Source organism: Triticum aestivum, chromosome 4A (assembly GCF_018294505.1).
Source record: "Triticum aestivum cultivar Chinese Spring chromosome 4A, IWGSC CS RefSeq v2.1, whole genome shotgun sequence".
Taxonomy (NCBI): domain Eukaryota; kingdom Viridiplantae; phylum Streptophyta; class Magnoliopsida; order Poales; family Poaceae; genus Triticum; species Triticum aestivum.
The window spans coordinates 85125636-85143975 of record NC_057803.1 but is presented as its reverse complement, the minus strand read 5'-3'; positions in this window follow the sequence as shown (position 1 = coordinate 85143975).

The window sequence follows — 18340 nt, the reverse complement described above, 5'->3', positions numbered from 1 at the left end:
TGGCTCCCCTTGTGTCGAATCAATAAATTTGGGTTGAATACTCTACCCTCGAAAGCTGTTGCGATCCCCTATACTTGTGGGTTATCAAGACCAATTTCTGGCGCCGTTGCCGGGGAGCATAGCTCTATTCTTTGAGTCACTTGGGATTTATATCTGCTGGACACTATGAAGAACTTGAGAGATCCAAAAACCAAGATCTATCCCTCAACTACGAGGGGAGGTAAGGAACTGCCATCTAGCTCTGCACTTGATTCACCTTCTGTTATGAGTAAGTTTGCGACACCTACACCTGCTTCTGCTATTCGTTCTGATATGTCGCATGTTATTGATGATGCCACTTCTGCTATGCATGATACTTATGATGAAACTGCTTCTATGCCTGATACTACTGTGCCCCTTGGTGAATTTCTTGATGAACAAATTGCTAGGGCTAGAGAAAAAGAAATTATTGAATCTGAATACGATGATGATAGTGATGATGAAAATATGCCTGTTATTCCTGAGGGCTATATTTTTGATATGGAATCTTCTGCCACTATTTTAGCTTGCAAAGATAGATATGAGCTTAAGAGGTTATTAGTTAAATGGAACAAAGAATCACTTAGAGATAAAATGAAACCCGACCCTGCTTTTGCTACTTCACCTATTTGTGTTCCTGATAAGGATTATGAATTCTCTGTTGATCCTGATATAATTACTTTGGTTGAATCTGATCCGTTTTATGGCTATGAATCTGAAACTGTTGTGGCATATCTTACTAAGTTAAATGATATAGCTGCCCTGTTCACTAATGATGAGAGATCGTGTTACTTCTATATACTCAAAATATTTCCGTTCTCATTAAAGGGTGATGCTAAGATATGGTTTAATTCTCTTGATCCTGGTTGTGTGCGTAGTCCCCAGGATATGATTTATTACTTCTCTGCTAAATATTTCCCTGCTCATAAGAAACAAGCTGCTTTGAGGGAAATATACAACTTCGTGCAAATTAAAGAAGAGAGTCTCCCACAAGCTTGGGGGAGGCTTCTCAAGTTACTTAATGCTTTGCCTGATCATCCTCTTAAGAAACCTGAAATACTTGATATCTTTTATAATGGACTAACCGATGCTTCCAGAGATTACCTGGATAGTTGTGCTGGTTCTCTTTTCAGGGAAAGAACACAGGATGAAGCTGAAATTCTATTGAATAATATGTTGACAAAAAATAATTGGGCACCTCCTGAGCCAGCTCCTGCTCCAATTACTGAGCCTATTCTTAAACCAACTCCGAAGAAGAGAGGTGTTCTATTCCTCAGTCCCGAAGATATGCAAGAGGCAAAGAAATCTATGAAAGAGAAAGGTATTAAAGCTGAAGACGTTAAGAATTTACCTCCTATTGAAGAAATACATGGTCTTAATATACCGCCTATTGAAGAAACATATGTTCTCAATTCTTTATTTACTGAAGAACCTCCTGATCCCGATATCCCGACAGAGGTAGTAAAGATAAATTCTCTCTATAGATATGATAAAGCTGAAGTCCCTCCTACTAAAATTGCTAGTCAGTGCTTGGATGAGTTTGATAACTTTATGTTTAAGCAAGACGACTTCAATGCTTATTTTGGTAGACAATTAAAAGAAAATGCTTATATGATTAGACACTTGGGTGATTATATGGCTAATATTAAAGGTGAACTTAAACTTGTTAGCAAACATGCTTCTATGGTTACCACTCAAGTAGAACAAGTACTTAAGGCTCAAAAAGAAGTGCTTGATGAAATGAATAGTAAGAAAAATGATTATGCTGTTAGAGTGGCTACTAGAACTGGTAGAATGACTCAGGAACCTTTGTATCCTGAAGGCCACCCTAAGAGAATCGAGCAAGATTCTCAAAGAAATAATATTGATGTTCCTAGTTCTTCTAAAAAGAAGAAGAAGAAAAATGATAGAACTGTGCAAACTTCTAGTGAACCTATTGCTGAACCACCTGATAATCCAAATGATATCTCTATGTCTGATGCTGAAACACAATCTGGTAATGAACATGAACCTAATGAAAATATTAATGATGATGTTCATGATGATGCTCAACCTAGTAATGATAATGATGTAGAAATTGAACCTGCTGTTGATCTTGATAACCCACAATCAAAGAATCAACGTTATGATAAAAGAGACTTTGTTGCTAGGAAACATGGTAAAGAAAGGGAACCTTGGGTTCAGAAACCCATGCCTTTTCCTCCAAAACCATCCAAGAAAAAGGATGATGAGGATTTTGAGCGCTTTGCTGAAATGATTAGGCCTATCTTTTTGCGTATGCGATTAACTGATGTGCTCAAAACAAATCCTTATGCTAAATATATGAAGGATATCATTACTAATAAAAGAAAGATACCGGAAGCTGAGATTTCCACCATGCTTGCTAATTATACTTTTAAGGGTGGAATACCAAAGAAACTTGGAGATCCCGGAGTACCTACTATACCTTGCTCCATTAAAAGAAATTATATTAAAACTGCTTTATGTGATCTTGGAGCCGGTGTTAGTGTTATGCCTCTCTCTTTATATCGTAGACTTGACTTGAATAAGCTGACACCTACTGAAACATCTTTGCAAATGGCTGATAAATCAACTGCTATACCCGTCGGTATCTGTGAGGATGTGCCTGTTGTGGTTGCAAACGTTACTATTTTAACGGACTTTGTTATTCTTGATATTCCCGAGGATGATAGTATGTCTATTATTCTTGGAAGACCTTTTCTTAATACTGCAGGGGCTGTTATTGATTGCAACAAAGGCAATGTCACTTTTCATGTTAATGGTAATGAGCATACGGTACACTTTCCGAGGAAACAACCTCAAGTTCATAATATCAACTCCATTGGAAAAATTCCATCGATTATATTTGGAGGTTTCGAATTTCCTCTTCCTACTGTCAAGAAGAAATATGATATACTTATTATTGGGGATGTGCATATCCCCGTTGAGGTAACCTAGTGTTATTCGAAATTTCTCCGGTTTCATGTTAATCGGAATGAGTTTGTTAACAAGACTTGATCAACCTTGTTAGTGGATTCTTTTTGATGAGCATGAGATGGATGAAACTAGAAGCACAACCTTCTGTACCTTCTCTATACTTTCTGTTAATTAGTAGAAATAAAGTAAAAATAGTATTTTTCTGTCTATTTCCTGGCTTATCCGTGCAATATAAAAATATCCCGAAAATAAAAGTCCTCATAATGACATGCCAATTTAATATGATTTTTTCAGAAATATTTGAGGATTTACTGTGCAAAAATTACCGCGGGAGGAGCTGCCACCTGGCCACGAGGGTGGTGGGCGCCCCCCTTAGGGCGCCCCCTGCCTTGTGGGCCACGGTGGCCCTCCTCCACTTATCCCAGCACCCATCTTCTTCCTCTGTCAAACACAAACCCAAAAAAACCAACTCAAGCACGAGTTCCAGCCACTTTTGCTGTGATTTTCGATCTCCCTGTTCAAAGCTCCTCTCGCAAAACTGCTTGGGGAGATTGTTCCTTGGTATGTGACTCCTCCATTGGTCCAATTAGTTTTTGTTTTAGTGCTTTATTCTTTGCAAATTTGTGCTGCATAGGTGAACATGTTCTTGAGCTTGCATGTCAAATTTATATGGTTCCAAGTAGTTCTAATGCTTGATATAAGCTCTAGGCACTTGTAGGAGTAGTTGCTATCAATATTATTGAGTTCGGTTTACTTTTATTTTGAAGTTACTAAAGATTTCAGATTTTTCAGAGATAAACAATATGCTTAGGAAGATGGTCCAAGGTGGTTCCTCTAAGAAGCAAGGACCTAGGATTGCTATGCGCGATGCTGACGAGGATCCACCAAGAGACGCTCCAGTACGGCCTTGCGAATGGCCGTCGGAAAATTTTATGGACCATGCAGGAATTAAAGAAGAATTCAAAGCATATTTGTGCAATGCCGGTCTTGAGGATTTTGAGGCTAACAAATGCCCCCCGTATCATGATCTCACAAGTTCATTTGTGAGGAGGTTTGAGTATTCATCTTCGCGTAATTCTCCTTCAGTCATGTTTGATCTCTATGACAAATCTTATACCATGGACTTAGAGGATTTCACTTCTGCTTGCAAACTTCCATCATGGGGTAGTGTTAGGGATCCCCCTAAATCTGAATTTAGAAACTTTCTTGCTAGTATAACTGTGGGGGAATCTAGAGATATAACGCAGGCTACCATAGGGAGCATTCACTTTCCTGCTATACATTATTTTGCTCTCTTCATCGGTAGATGCATAAATGCTAAGGATGAAGCATGTCACATGTGTGTCCCTGATCTTAGCATTCTTAGGAGTGCTGTGTTAGGAGACCAATCTTATCATATGGGAGCCATTGTAGCTCGTAGGTTGCATCATAATAGACATAATGGAGATTTCTTTGGAGGAATTTATGCAACCCGCTTAGCTCATTTTCTTGAGATAGACATTTGTGAGGGTGATACGGAGTTGCCTCCTGCATATTTAGATTATGACTCTATGGCTTCGCACCAGTTTGTCGAGAGGCCTGAATCACCTCTCTTATATCGTTTAATTTTTGATAAACGACGTGTTTTCCGTATTACTCTCCCTGCTCCTGCCTTCTTTGATTCACAGACAAAAAGAAGATATGTTATTACCAGAGAGGAGTCAGAAGAGTATGAGAGGAGAGCGGAGGCAGCTCGACTCCACGCTGCAGCTCAGCAGGCGATAACCGCTGCACATCAGTATGATCCCAACTATTCTTCGTCGCATTACAACCCCAGCTACACTTATGTATATCAGCCAGGCCAGCCGTGGCCATAGACCAACTTAGGCGAAAAGCCTAAGCTTGGGGGAGTACGTATTTCTCACCGACATTACATTTATGTTCACACACACTCATTGCTAGATGTTGGTGCTCATACTTTTTCACTGTAATATCCATGCTAGTTTATTTTCTTTTTCCTGCTTTCTTCTTGTGTGTTTGCTAAACCTTAAGAAAAACAAAAAAATAGTAGTAGTTTATTTTTCTGCTGTAGTAGTTATAATTAAAAATAAAACCCAAAAATATTTCCCGTTCTTCTTTTGCTTGTTGGGAGCTTTCCCGTGTAAATAGTTTTTATTTCTTCTCTTTCCTTTGGGGGTCAGTAGGAGAAGACCATGATTAAATTGTTGAAGTGGCTGTTATATGCATTATTGTTCCAGAGCCCATATTGCCTTGTCTTCTCCTTTTTATTGAATGCTCGCAGATTCCAGCTTAGTCCAATGCACGTGAACCCTTATTATTATTCACACCATTCGGTCGTGCAAGTGAAAGGCAATTATGATGATATATGATGGGCTGACTGAGATGACAAAAGCCGGTATGAACTCGACCTCTTTTGTTTTTGTAAATATGATGAGTCCCTCGTTCTTGATTCAGCTTATTATGAATAAACATGTTTGCAATGACAATTAGAGATCATAGTTGCTTGTGCCATGCTTGATTAGCTATGAGTTATAATGATTTATCTTGTGTGCCAACATGCTATTGAGATGGTTATGATGTGGTATGATGGGGTGGTATCCTCCTTTGAATGATTTAAGTGACTTGACTTAGCACATGTTCACGCATGTAGTTGAAACAAATCAACATAGCCTTCACGATATTTATGTTCGTGGTGGATTATATCCTACTCATGCTTGCATCCAATGTTTATTAATTTTAATGCATGTACATGGCTGCTGTCGCTCTCTAGTTGGTCGCTTCCCAGTCTTTTGCTAGCCTTCACTTGTACTAAGCGAGAATACTGCTTGTGCATCCAATCCCTTAAACCCCAAAGTTATTCCAAATGAGTCCACCATACCTTCCTATATGCGGTATCTACCTGCCGTTCCAAGTAAATTTGTATGTGCCAAACTCTAAACCTTCAAATAAACATTCTGTTTTGTATGCTCGAATAGCTCATGTATCAACCAAGGTTGTCCTTATCTTCCGTGTTAGGCGGGTTATTCTCAAGAGGAGTGGACTCTGCTCCTCACTCACAAGAAAATGGCTGGTCACCGGGATGCCCAGTCCCATGCTTTATGCAAACTAAATCAAAATTAATTGCAAACAAAACTTCCCCTGGAACCTGATGTATGTTGGAGGCACTCGTTGTTTCGAGCAAGCCATGGATTGATGCTTGTTGGTGGAGGGGGAGTATAAACTTTACCATTCTGTTTGGGAACTGCCTATAATGTGTTTAGCATGGAAGATATCTCCATCTCTTAGTTGTTACATTGAGAATGAAAGTATACCGCTCAAAATACAATTTACCTCTATTGCAAAACCGAGCTCTGGCACCTCTACAAATCCCTGCTTCCCTCTACGAAGGGCCTATCCATTTACTTTTATGTTGAGTCATCACCCTCTTATTAAAAAGCACTAGCTGGAGAGCACAGCTGTCATTTGCATTCATCACTATTAATTTATATTGGTGTGACTATGATTGGATCTCTTTTACCATGAATTACAATGTCTAGTCAGTCCTTGATCTTTAAAGGTGCTCTGCATTTATGTTTTGCGGTCTCAGAAAGGGCTAGTGAGATACCATCTTGTTATATCATATTATGATTGTTTCGAGAAAGTGTTGTCATCCGAGATTTATTATTATGGCTTGCTAGTTGATTATGCTATTGATATGAGTAATTATGAGACCTGAGAATTATTGCAAATGTGGTTAGTTATGATCTATGCTGAAAACTTGAATGCTGGCTTGACATAGTTACAACAACAAGAGCAAATAGAGTTTGTAAATGTTTTTCTTTCTTTCTTTCAGTTTGTCAACTGAATTGCTTGAGGACAAGCAAGGGTTTAAGCTTGGGGGAGTTGATACGTCTCCGTCGTATCTACTTTTCCAAACAATTTTGCCCTTGTTTTGGACTCTAACTTGTATGATTTGAATGGAACTAACCCGGACTGATGTTGTTTTCAGCATAATTGCCATGGTGTTGTTTTATGTGCAGAAAACAAATATTATCGGAATGAATTGAAACTCCACGGAACATCTTAGAAAAAATAATAATAAATCCTCGCCAAAGATGAAGACCAGGAGGCCTAGACCCTGTCCACGAGGGTGGGGGCGCGCCCCCCCTAGGGCGCGCCCCCTACCTCGTGGGCCACTTGGATGCCCTCCGATGCCAACTCCAACTCTATATATTTGCTTTTGGAGAGAAAAAAATAAGAGAGAAGAAATCATCGCGTTTTACGGTACGGAGCCGCCGCCAAGCCCTAAAACCTCTTGGGAGGGCTGATCTGGAGTCCGTTCGGGGCTTCGGAGAGGGGGATTCGTCGCCGTCGTCATCATCAACCATCCTCCATCACCAATTTCATGATGCTCACCGCCGTGCATGAGTAATTCCATCATAGGCTTGCTGGACGGTGATGGGTTGGATGAGATTTATCATGTAATTGAGTTAGTTTTGTTATGGTTTGATCCCTAGTATCCACTATGTTCTGAGATTGATGTTGCTATGACTTTGCTATGCTTAATGCTTGTCACTAGGGCCCGAGTGCCATGATTTCAGATCTGAACCTATTGTGTTTTCATGAATATATGTGAGTTCTTGATCCTATCTTGGAAGTCTATAGTCATCTACTATGTGTTACGATCCGGCAACCCCGAAGTGACAATAATCGGGACCACTCCCGGTGATGACCATAGTTTGAGGAGTTCATGTATTCACTATGTGCTAATGCTTTGTTCTGGTTCTCTATTAAAAGGAGGCCTTAATATAATATCCCTTAGTTTCCAATAGGACCCCGCTGCCACAGGAGGGTAGGGCAAAAGATGTCATGCAAGTTCTTTTCCATAAGCACGTATGACTATATACGGAATACATGCCTACATTACATTGATGAATTGGAGCTAGTTCTGTGTCACCCTATGTTATGGCTGTTACATGATGAACCGCATCCGGCATAATTATCCATCACTGATCCGGTGCCTACGAGTTTTCCATATACTGGTTTGTCAGGACCCCGACTCAATGCCACATCGATCTAGCATGTAACACCTCATATCACTTTGCGGCCTCACGCACGGTATTCCCACGGGTGTCGCCTTACCTTAGCCCGGGACCGTTTTGCGCCTTTTGGCACACGTATATGATAGTGTCGCTAGCATCCATATGATAAGGAGCCCGGGCTGACATGGCTAGTCGTAAACCCAAAGTGGCATAGACCTACAGGGACAGGCATCCATGACCCAGCATCGAACGTGTCGGTCATCAGCGAGTGAATCCAGGCTGTAGCACTGGGCTAGCAGGACTCCGGTGAACCGGGCTGTAGCAGGCTAACAGGACTCCGGTATTCATCGCGTGACATTTCCCCGAAGGGACAGACACAGGAACGAAGAAGGACACATGCCGGCCAACCTAAGTGTTCCGGAGCAGTAGCAAGCTACCATGGCTCGGTGGAAACGCTAGGAGACATTTCTCGGTAAGAGAGGCTACTAAAGATAACCAACTAGATGGTCAGATCCCACACATACCAAGCATTTCAATAACATACACACAATATGCTCGATATGTGCAAATACAACATGGCATCACAACATGACTCTACGACTCAAGTAATTTATTCATTAGGCTCCGAGGAGCGAGACATTACAAACATGGGTCTCATGACCCAACAATCAGAGCATACAAGTCAAAGCACAAGCAGAAGCTATCATGTCTGAGTACAGACATCTATAAATGAAAAAGGCTGAGAAGCCTGACTATCTATCAGATCCTGCCGAGGGCACAAGATCGTAGCTGAGGTATCAAGCTAAACGTCGAAGTCCACGCTGAACTACTAGCGAGACCGAAGTCTCTCTGCAAAAACATAAATAGGCAAACGTGAGTACAAATGTACCCAGCAAGACTTACATCAGAACTATCTACATATGCATCATTATCAACAAAGGGGATGGTGGGGTTTAACTGCAGCAAGCCAGCTTGACTCGGTGGCTATCCTAAACTACGACTGCAAGCGACTCTTTTGAGGTGGCGCACACGAGTCCACATATTCACCATATCAATACACCACTATGGATCCGCTCCCGTCTCCCTACGAGAACGCCATCCATAGCACTCACGCTTATCTTGCGCATTTTAAAGTATCCACTTTCACTTGTCTATGAACTGATATAAGCAACCCAGAAGTCCTTTACCACGGACACGGCTATTCGAATAGATGATGTTAACCCTGCAGGGGTGTACTTCTTCATACATGTTTCCACCACTTAGCGTCTGCACACGACATGTGCTCGGCAGACTTCAAGCGAAAGCCGACATGGGTGTAGACCACGACGTACCTAAACACCTAAGTCTCTAGTCCAGGTTTATCGCCTATTCGGGTTCCATCCATGAGGAGATCCGGCCGGAGTTTCGCTCACAGCCCCAAACGATGTGAACAGGATTCCGTGACACCAAACGGGCGCCCGGTATACCCGGCCACGTGCCTACCGCATCACAGCCCACCCCTACGGTCAGCGCTGTCCACGGCCTCCAGCATACTACAAACACCAGAAACTACTTGCAACTCCTGGACAGAGGACAAGGGTGAATAAGAAGTCGAGCGGGGTCATATTTCAGGGCCCAATGTATGGTAGTAGCTGAATCATGGATCACAAACACAGAACTCAGTTCCTGAGGACGGCTTCAATGAGACAACCCACCATGTACTCCTACATGGCCTCTCACCGACACCTTTTACCAAATCGTGTTCACACACTTAGCTCACACACAGTAGGACATGTTCACCCGCCTCTGATTCATCCCCGATGAATCAGACCTGACTCAACTCTAAGCAGTAGCAGGCATGACAAACAAGCATGAATGAGTAGGCACATCAGGGCTCAAACAACTCCTACTCATGCTAGTGGGTTTCATCTATTTACTGTGGCAATGACAGGTCATGCAAAGGATAAAGGGGTTCAGCTACCGCAGCAAGTAACAAATATGTCGTTGTTGTCCTAATGCAGTAAAAGAGAGCAGGAGCGAGAGAGTGGGATTTTATCGGAATGAACAAGGGGGTTTTGCTTGCCTGGCACTCCTGAAGATAGCATTGAGTCTTCATCAGTGTCAACGATCACATCATCGGTATCACGTCTATCGAGAGGGGACAATACCGGCAACACAGAAGGAACACGATCAATGCAATGCGCAATATGATGCATGCTATGACATGGCAATATGAATGTGTGTTGAGCTAATGCACCTGGCTATGATTTAAATGAAGTTGGTTTGAATACATGATTCAAATTCCAACTCCATATATGATTATTTAAATGCCCTTTAATTGATTTGTGCTAAACAGCAGCTATAAGTTGTTCTAACATGCATGAAAATAGTACAGATGGATAGATTGGATTTTTCTGATCATTTTTCATATATAAATTATTTAATTTGGAGTTACGGTTGAATTTCTATGAATTTTAGAAGTTTTAGGCATTTTCTGAAATTAATAAATCATTTAAGAATTATTTAAATTCCAGAAAGGAATTATTACGTCATCATGACCTCATAGTGACGTCAGCAGGTCAACGGGCGGTCCAGGTCAAACCTGACGTGTGGGGTCCACACGTCAGTGACACAGGGGCTAATCCCGCGTTGACTCGGGCTTTGACCCGCTACGAGGCCCGCTGTCAGTGTCACAGGGTTAGTTAGCAGGGTCATTAGCCCCTAATGACGACGCCACGTCAGCACGCCGGAGACCAGCCGACGGCGACCACAGAACACGGCGGGGCACGCCGGACTTGCGCTAGAGGCGTCAGTTTGGCGCGCTGAGGGCACCAGGGGATGGCCCTTGCTCCCGCGCATCCAGAGGACCGAGTGGGAGGTCGTGGGGTCGCCGGAACTCATGCCGGCGACGAGCTTTGGCGGCGATGGTGTTTGGTGGTGCTCGGGCGCGTCGCTACGGTGCATCAGTGAGCAAATGGAGAGGCTGGGCAGCACCTGCTAGACATGGGGAGCACTAAGAGCAGCTCAGTGAGGCCAGGGGAGCACGGAGGCTATGCGTGCAGCAGCAATGGCGGACGGTGGCTTCGGTGCTCGTGGGGAACGGCGCTACGGCACGGAGGGGAGCATGCTGAGTTAGGGGAGAGGGTCAGTGACTCACGGCGATGACGAGGGGACGCTCGGCGAGGTCGGGGACGGTCCGGAGCCGGCGAATTTGACGAAGATGGCCGGCGGTCCCGAGGTTGAAGAAGGCATCGAGGGCGGTGTTGTGGCACGTCCGGGGCCTCGTGGCTCGTTGAGGAGGTAGAGGGAGGACCGGCGGAGCTTCCCGGGGCATCGATGAGCCGTGGGGTGGCCGGTAGCCACGGTGGCTCTCGTCGGTGGCGGCGGCTCCGTTCGGTCGCGGGAGGGGAAACAGAGGAGCGAGGGGGAGGGAGGTCCAGAGAGCGAGGGGGAAGTGAGAGGGGGTCGGGGCTGCGTGGCGTCGCGGGAGGGACCAGGGAAGGAGGAGGCAGCCAGGCAGGGAGGAGGTGGCCTCCTCGGCCGCGCGCGTGCGAGCACGCAGCTGCTCCCACTGGCAAGAGGAAGACGACAGGGGGGGAGTAGCGGTGGCGGGCTGGGCCGCGCTGGGCCGGCTACAGGTAAGTGGCTCAGGTAGGCTTCTGTTCTTTTTATTTTTTTTCTTCTGTTTTGTTTTATTTAATTTATTTTGCCACTGTTTTGAATTTAAAATAATTCAAACAATGCCAAAAACTCCTCTGAATATTTTATATTGCTAAATGGACTTTTCCAAAAGCTTATAAAATATATCAGGGGTGTTTGAAATTATATTCTAATTATATGAATATAATTCAAATTCAAATAGCTAATGAATTAAATCCAAAGTCCCAAAAATAATTCCTTAAAAATGTTCAATATTTTGGTTGGGACCAGAACCCTTACCAAAAATTATCAAACATTTAAGAAGAGCATTTTGGAGCAATGAATGAGATTTCTAGGGTTTTTGCCCCTCTTTTATTTAAGTTTTTGAGGCTTCCAAAATTCCCTCAGTTCAAATTTTCAGAATTTAAACATGATGCACACATGAGCTAGCCTAGAGCACTACCAGCAGCTAGGGATGTGACAACTCACCCCCACTAAACAAGAATCTCGTCTCGAGATTCAAGCGTAGGGTAAGATGAAGGGGAAACGCAAACTAGTATAATCTTCACGATCCAGGTTGCACTTCAAATGAACGTTGTTTCGATCACCATCTTTGTCTTGTCGTCTTGTTCTGAGAACTCCAATTGACATGACAATGAGAGGAAAGGGAAACTCTAGCAGGATCGATCTTCTAGAAGACCGAACAACTCACGGAATGAGACATAGAGCCATCTCTTGGGTTGAGACACGAGATACACATCAAGAGGGGTGGAAAGAAACGGATGACGAAGGTTCACTAGGTGGACAACAATTTCACGCTTAAGAAGGTGGTAAACGATTGCCCACATAGCGAGGAGTTGAGTTGCCATGATACCACGACGAAACATCCTGGAGGAGGGTGATTCGTAGATTATTGCCTTAAGTGGCAAAAGAATTACCTTTGATTCAAAGATCATTGAAACTCTTTATACCAGCCTAAGGCAATCACAAGCGATCATTTGGAGGGGGTCGGTAGAATGGCATACTCGGACTTGGATGATGTGGATTACCTTGTTGAAGACAACGTAATGGATGAATTTGCCTATCACCGGAAATGGAAGAGACCCATGGTAGAATGGCACATTGGCGGTGCAAGCTGGGAACAAAATGCAAATGCTGGGAATGATTCTAGTAACTGAGGAGAGGCTCAACAATAGAGAGTGAATTCACTGTTTGAAAAGGTCATAGCATTGCCGAGGAAACTGAGAGCAAACCCAGTTAGTGCCGATGATAACACGTAGCGCTTGGGCGTGCTCTCAAGAACTTGAGCATTTCCATATTCATCTAGGTTTTATCAACAACCGCGTCAAGGGTGCTGACAACACAACATACTACCATGATGAATAGCGATGGACGATGCAGATGCGAAGGAGGATAACACTTTCTCAGATTTCACCTTAGCGAGGCCAAGCAAATAAAATCTGGATGATCGACCGAGAGACATTTAGCACTCCGCTTCTAATGTTCTCCTTGATGTGCTAGCGTAACCCATTCATAGATATGGTTTGATATCTAGAACATCAAGTAAAGGTCGGACTTCGGGAGCACAAGAATCCATAAGGAACAACTAGGGAGGTAAATCCTACGAAATCCTTATGGGGAGGTGGCCAACTTCCTCAATCAAGATATTATAATAACAGGGCTACCGGATGGGTGTGTTGGCCACGACATCCACCTTACCGGTTATCGAGAGACCAATATTATAGTTCTTGGGGAAATGTTCCAACCATCATATCTGCCTGAGATTCAGATCTGGTTGGTGTCAGAATATTCCAGGCTCATCGAGTCTAGGAAGAAAAATGAAAGTTTGCAACACAAATCGACGAGATGACGTTGCGAGATTCTCGGGAGATGAACTACGATAGCAAGCTCCAAAACATGAGCGGGTTCTGCTACAAACATGTGAACACGTTGTCCCAGACAAGCATGACCACAAAGTAGTCTTATAATAAAACACTACCGAGTTCAGGTGGGGAACCATCATTAATGACATCGAAGTCTCCACGCGTGGAAGTCCAAAGAGTTCACCTTGGACAGACTCCTTTATCTTTGAACAACTCAATCAGTGGCTTGGTGTGCTCGGAACACATATGGAATGAAGGTTGCAAGTCTCCAGACCACAGAATACTTCGCACGTATGCATGACTGACTTGGGATGATTCCAGAGGAAGCAAAACTAACTTTCTCAAATTCACGGCGGCAACTTTCACCAAATGCACGTGTATAAGAGGAAGTCACTCCTTTCATCAAACAAATACTTCATGAGCTAGCATGAAGAAAATGCTTTCAAAAGTTTCCAACACTAGCTTTAATGTCCAACAAAATCATGGAGGAGATAAGGATGTTGTCAATGGGCTCAACAACAATTCATCTGGGTTTCCTTTTAAAAGGAATTCCATAGTTAAGTGAACACGGTGATAGCATTGGTCAGGCCAAAGATGTAATGGTGTATGCTCGAGGGATCAACCACGAATAAGACAACATTACGAGCATCATTGGTACTGATTTGATTTGACGATAGCCCACACTCAAATCAAAGGATTGATAAGACAATAGGTCCAGCAACTGATCACAGGGACCAATCGATGAAGATATCATCTTTCTTCAACACACACTACACAAGATTATCCCTTTGGAACGAACTAAGTCAGGCAAGCTTTTATCCTCCAACTCTCCAAGTTGTTGTCTAGCTTAACCAACTAGCTCAGGGTATCCAACACAGATTCTTGGAGAAAGGGTGGTTCATAAGAAACCAACTTGATCACAAGCCCAACATAACAGTCAGGAAATAACCCGGTAACGCTTCCAAGAAGATATTTGGAAAGTCACGAACCACCGGTATGTTACTAAGCTCGAGAACAATCTTGCTTTTCAGGGCAAGGCGATATGATCAATAGAGCAAGGATTTGAAATAATCCTAACTCATCGATCGAGGAGTGAACCACGAGAATGGACTAGGTAGCACGATCAATCTTAGAATGATGATTCAATAACCAACACACTAAGAATGAAATTATTGTCCTTTAACTACCAAGCAACAAGGTTGCTAGCAGTATTGATTTCACACATCACAATTCATTTGTCGGTATTCCGGTTGCATCAACACGAGGGCCGAGGAATGACTAATGATGGTGAGAAGTATCACTGTACCAAGAGTTCATAGGATGGTGTGCAATTCCTACAACAATCCCGATATAAAATATGTAATACTCCAAGGTAGAGCAGAACAAAAGCTGGATTAGCAATTTGATCTACGGAGCACAACTTCTTTGACCCAATCCTGGATATGGATGAGGTACCGGAGTTTGTTTCTCCTAGTCATTCCGGAATAGAATGGCTTGACAGACCACAAGAGTAATAGGCATCGATGAACGAATGCACACATAATCTTAACTACAATTGATAGACGAAGGTCAGTAGACAACTAAAAAGGGACAACTCAAAGAAACATATGATTTTCTGAGTTGTGGATGCATGGTTTAGCATGTCGAACGAAGTTCAACATATTTCTTCCGGATAACCCATGCAGAAAAGTAGAACTGGCAGAGCCATAACATATAATGGAGAACTCATCAAGAGCACTCTGGATGTGATCGTTTAGTTCAACGAGGAACTTCTGCCATAAGTAGTTCATGGTATTTGGAAGAAGAAGATACCACGGACTTCAAGGACTATCACAAAGGTTACTAATAACCTAAGGGAGCTAGCAATTACTATCAACATGAAGTAAGTAGGGTGAATCTCGGGTTCAAAACCCAAGGAGTAGAATACCTACTACTAAGTGGCATCACAGGATGCTTTCGAGAATAAAGGCCAGAATCTCACACTGGGAACACAAAACGTTGCTAGATTACTAGGTGACTCCCTAAATACCTAGGGTCATAATAGTAACTCCAACATAAAAGTCAAGGCAATAGAATACCTGAACTCAACAATTAGTGTGATTAATCTGGCCCATGGGCACATTGAAACGGAAAGAAAGGATTTGCAAATGCATCAGACTACTTAGAAACCTGGGATGACTCGGACAGCATAACGGCTGTAAATGCTCAGAAAAGATTTGAGACATTCACAAAATGGTGGCATAACCACTCAGAAGCACAATATCAAGGTTTCGAGATCAACAATTAACATACAGAAGTAGTAGGAACTGAAACGAGGCTTAAGTCCAACAATCTATAAGTCTACGGATTAGTAACACGTGATCCTGATAGAAAGAAGAGATAGCCTAGTTCTTAATCCCCGTAGAAGAGAAGATGATGACTCAGATCAGAAGGCATAAGGTGTAAGGAGTAAAAAGAGCCTTACGCTCCATCCCACAATCAATTCCCTTACATAACTAAAGAATTTCTAGACTCAACTTCGACCAGTTTGGCTTGGTAACCTACAGGCAGTCAAGCTCTGATACCAACGCTGTCAGGACCCCGACTAAATGCCACATCGATCTAGCATGTAACACCTCATATCACTTTGCGGCCTCACGCACGGTATTCCCACGGGTGTCGCCTTACCTTAGCCCGGGACCGTTTTGCGCCTTTTGGCACACGTATATGATAGTGTCGCTAGTATCCATATGATAAGGAGCCCGGGCTGACATGGCTAGTCGTAAACCCAAAGTGGCACAGACCTACAGGGACAGGCATCCATGACCCAGCATCGAACGTGTCGGTCATCAGCGAGTGAATCCAGGCTGTAGCACTGGGCTAGCAGGACTCCGGTGAACCGGGCTGTAGCAGGCTAACAGGACTCCGGTATTCATCGCGTGACATTTCCCCGAAGGGACAGACACAGGAACGAAGAAGGACACATGCCGGCCAGCCTAAGTGTTCCGGAGCAGTAGCAAGCTACCATGGCTCGGTGGAAACGCTAGGAGACATTTCCCGGTAAGAGAGGCTACTAAAGATAAACAACTAGATGGTCAGATCCCACACATACCAAGCATTTCAATAACATACACACAATATGCTCGATATGTGCAAATACAACATGGCATCACAACATGACTCTACGACTCAAGTAATTTATTCATTAGGCTCCGAGGAGCGAGACATTACAAACATGGGTCTCATGACCCAACAATCAGAGCATACAAGTCAAAGCACAAGCAGAAGCTATCATGTCTGAGTACAGACATCTATAAATGAAAAAGGCTGAGAAGCCTGACTATCTATCAGATCCTGCCGAGGGCACAAGATCGTAGCTGAGGTATCAAGCTAAACGTCGAAGTCCACGGTGAACTACTAGCGAGACCGAAGTCTCTCTGCAAAAACATAAATAGGCAAACGTGAGTACAAATGTACCCAACAAGACTTACATCAGAACTATCTACATATGCATCATTATCAACAAAGGGGATGGTGGGGTTTAACTGCAGCAAGCCAGCTTGACTCGGTGGCTATCCTAAACTACGACTGCAAGCGACTCTTTTGAGGTGGCGCACACGAGTCCACATATTCACCATATCAATACACCACTATGGATCCGCTCCCGTCTCCCTACGAGAACGCCATCCATAGCACTCACGCTTATCTTGCGCATTTTAAAGTATCCACTTTCACTTGTCTATGAACTGATATAAGCAACCCAGAAGTCCTTTACCACGGACACGGCTATTCGAATAGATGATGTTAACCCTGCAGGGGTGTACTTCTTCATACATGTTTCCACCACTTAGCGTCTGCACACGACATGTGCTCGGCAGACTTCAAGCGAAAGCCGATGTGGGTGTAGACCACGACCTACCTAAACACCTAAGTCTCTAGTCCAGGTTTATCGCCTATTCGGGTTCCATCCATGAGGAGATCCGGCCGGAGTTTCGCTCACAGCCCCAAACGATGTGAACAGGGTTCCGTGACACCAAACAGGCGCCCGGTATACCCGGCCACGTGCCTACCGCATCACAGCCCACCCCTACGGTCAGCGCTGTCCACGGCCTCCAGCATACTACAAACACCAGAAACTACTTGCAACTCCTGGACAGAGGACAAGGGTGAATAAGAAGTCGAGCGGGGTCATATTTCAGGGCCCAATGTATGGTAGTAGCTGAATCATGGATCACAAACACAGAACTCAGTTCCTGAGGACGGCTTCAATGAGACAACCCACCATGTACTCCTACATGGCCTCTCACCGACACCTTTTACCAAATCGTGTTCACACACTTAGCTCACACACAGTAGGACATGTTCACCCGCCTCTGATTCATCCCCGATGAATCAGACCTGACTCAACTCTAAGCAGTAGCAGGCATGACAAACAAGCATGAATGAGTAGGCACATCAGGGCTCAAACAACTCCTACTCATGCTAGTGGGTTTCATCTATTTACTGTGGCAATGACAGGTCATGCAAAGGATAAAGGGGTTCAGCTACCGCAGCAAGTAACAAATATGTCGTTGTTGTCCTAATGCAGTAAAAGAGAGCAGGAGCGAGAGAGTGGGATTTTATCGGAATGAACAAGGGGGTTTTGCTTGCCTGGCACTCCTGAAGATAGCATTGAGTCTTCATCAGTGTCAACGATCACATCATCGGTATCACGTCTATCGAGAGGGGACAATACCGGCAACACAGAAGGAACACGATCAATGCAATGCGCAATATGATGCATGCTATGACATGGCAATATGAATGTGTGTTGAGCTAATGCACCTGGCTATGATTTAAATGAAGTTGGTTTGAATACATGATTCAAATTCCAACTCCATATAT